The sequence below is a fragment of the Pteropus alecto genome, unplaced genomic scaffold (assembly GCF_000325575.1).
Source record: "Pteropus alecto unplaced genomic scaffold, ASM32557v1 scaffold125, whole genome shotgun sequence".
Classification (NCBI taxonomy): Eukaryota; Metazoa; Chordata; class Mammalia; order Chiroptera; family Pteropodidae; genus Pteropus; species Pteropus alecto.
In genome coordinates, this window is record NW_006436888.1 from 2,635,072 (window position 1) to 2,637,892 (window position 2,821).

The following is a 2,821-nucleotide window of genomic DNA, read 5'->3' on the forward strand; positions in this document are numbered from 1 at the left end:
TTATTAAATGTCCAGAGTTTTGTGAGCTGGTCGATAAACACAGCCATTAATAAAAATTAAATTACATAAACTGACAGTTAAATTACATCAGAAACAAAGATAACACGTGTTTAAAACTCACCCCGTCCTAATTATTTTACTATATTTTACTGTATTTTATTGCTCTTGAGGTTGTTCAACTACGGGATGTGTACGTCGGAAAGGCTATATAACGATGCGCCACCACGCATCTCTGTCTCTCTGTATTCGGTGACGTTTCAGTGGCTTCAGTAGCTTGAAATTGGCCACGGTGGGAGTATTTACACCGGAGAAATCAGAAAACAGGGTAAATCAGAGCTCGATCTTTTTTTTGTTTGTTTTGATTGTCTACATTTAAGATGGTAACAGTGCAGATTATATAAAAGTGTGCCACGTCTGCGGTCATTACACGGAGGAGATAGTCTTCCAGTTTTTAAAAGCGATTGTCCAGTGCAGCAAAGTCACTCACGTCACTGACGAACACGTCGAGTCCCCACGCACATCTTTCGTATTTCGCCTTTTTCTTACTCATCAATGCAAACAAAAATGCCCACCGATGTTCAGGGTGGGAACTCCCTCATTTGTCAATTGTAATGATAAATTGGCCGTGGAGAACTTGGCAAAAGTCAGTGAAAGCATCCTGTGAGACTCAACTGGTTGGGTGTAGTTTACAAGAAAGGGCATTGCATATCTTATTATTATTCGTCAAGAATGTGCTACACATTCTTTATGTCAGTAAACCTTACACTGCATATGCATCCTTCAGTTAACATTGACCAGTCAGCCAGTCACTGGCTGTGCCCAGCACCCCGTAAAGTGCCTGCTACTCAGGGTAGGTGTTCGCCGACGTAATTGAATGGAAAAACTGGTAAATAGAGTATAAGTAAAAGGCCTTTGATTCTGGATATGAAGAGGGGCAAATACGTGATAAGCATGGCACATCTTGTAATATTGAGAGGTAAGGAAGTACCTCTCAAAGGACACAGCCACTAACCTGAAAGAGCTCCCAGTGACCGAGGCTGGACTCGTTTGAGCAACGAAATAGATACCATAGGCTGGATTACAACCGAAAGGATGCAGTAAATATACATGAGTCCAACGTAAATAGGTGACTGGGCATCAGTTTATACAATGGCGGGGGTGTCTTGACAACCTCTATAAACAATCTGAAGGGGGAGAGGGGGCCTGTGATGAATGAGTCCCTGCTTGGCAGCAATTAGAAACCGAAGCTCAGAAAGGCTAGGCTGCCGTTGGAATTTGAACTCGAGTCTATGGAACTCCAAGGGCCTCGCTTCTTCCCTGGACTCTGCAGAGCAGCCAGAAGACCGCAGTGAGCAGCGAAAAATAGGGGCCAATAGAGGGCGCTCTTTACACCAGCCAGGAAGTCATGCACTTGCAAGAAGGACAAAGGACGGTGTCCAGAAGCCTCTTGGGAGAGTCTGGCTGGACTGGGAACTGGGTGAAGCCGGCTAAAGGGAAGCCCAAACATGGGCAGTCATGTTTAGCGCTGCCGGCCCTGGGGTCAAGGCCAGCCCAGGGCCTGATCGTGAGTCACTCTTGATGGGACCGTGCCATGCACTGGGAAGGGGGCGGGGCCAACCCGTTCTTCGTTAGATTTGCCATATTTCAGGACTGAGAAAGACACGATCTGTACATTTGGATGGCACAGGTTTCCTCACCCAGCTGCTTTATGAGGACACCATTGTGAACAGGACAGCTGGTTTTCATGCCTCCCCTCCCAGAGACCATAAAACACTAAAAAAGGCAATGACAAACGGAAACCACAGTATGGCAGGCACGCCTGACTCTGTGACTTCAGTTTCCTGTGCCAGGTGCTGAGGCACAGACTCTCTGCTATTCCTCAACAGCTGCTTCTGGGCAGGGAAAATGGCCCTGCAGTTTATGTCCTGCACGACTCCAGGGGGCGCCATCTGCGTGGACTATGACGTGAGTGGTGAGCCTGGAGTTGTGCAACGTGGCGGCCCTACACTTTGGAGTGGAAGAGCTATGATTTCCAAAATATACGTCCTGGGCACATCCTGGTGCCAATGTACTCCGTCATCCGAGAGTTTTTCTTTATATTTTTCCGTCTTGTTTGTCACTCCGTGGGCAAGTTATTTGCAATGTATCCATCTGCTAGCTGGGGAGGTCTGGGGAGGTTCCCTGTCCGAAGGAACACTCACAGAAGGGGCACCATGGCAGCTGCCACGTGTGTTTGCTTGATTCTAAAGCTGAACGTCCCTGTGTGCCTATCACAGGTGCCAGATGCTGGGCTAGGCAATTACAGACATCGCTCACTCAACACCGCAGGAATTTCACGTAGTAGAAGTATTATTGCCCCGATTACTCAGTAACAGGAACTGAGGCTTTGGGGGGTGTAGTGGTGGGTGCAGGATCCCACAGCTAACGAAAAGCAGGGCTGGGATTGCGCCGAGGTAGCCTGGTTTCAGGGTGCATGCTCTGACCACTGTGACATCTGCAAATACATCTAGTTCCCTAATTTCTCCCCTCCCCCTTCCCCCACGATAAAACAGTGTCACATCACTATGGGTTATGGTCACTACAAAAACTCAATGAAATGTTTTCATTTGAGAACTCTTTGCCAGGAAAAGAACAGTTATGATCATCCAAACATATGGCATCAGAACGATCCTCCTTGAAAATTCTCTCCCAGAGTGGGACAGAATTTTGTGCCCTCGCCTGGGACACAAAAATCATTCTGAAACAAGAGCACGCAGGAATCGAGATGGCCACAGATTTCTTAAGAAAAACTCAGCCTTGAAAGAGTTGATGAGAGACGCTC

The 2,821-nt window shown here is 47.3% G+C and overlaps 1 protein-coding gene across 1 annotated transcript in view; it reads right to left on the minus strand.

Moving 5' to 3' along the window:
- The window catches only part of FHAD1 (forkhead associated phosphopeptide binding domain 1), a 110,160-nt gene that overhangs the window by 85,457 nt on the left and 21,882 nt on the right, over positions 1–2,821 (minus strand). The window lies entirely within an intron of this gene.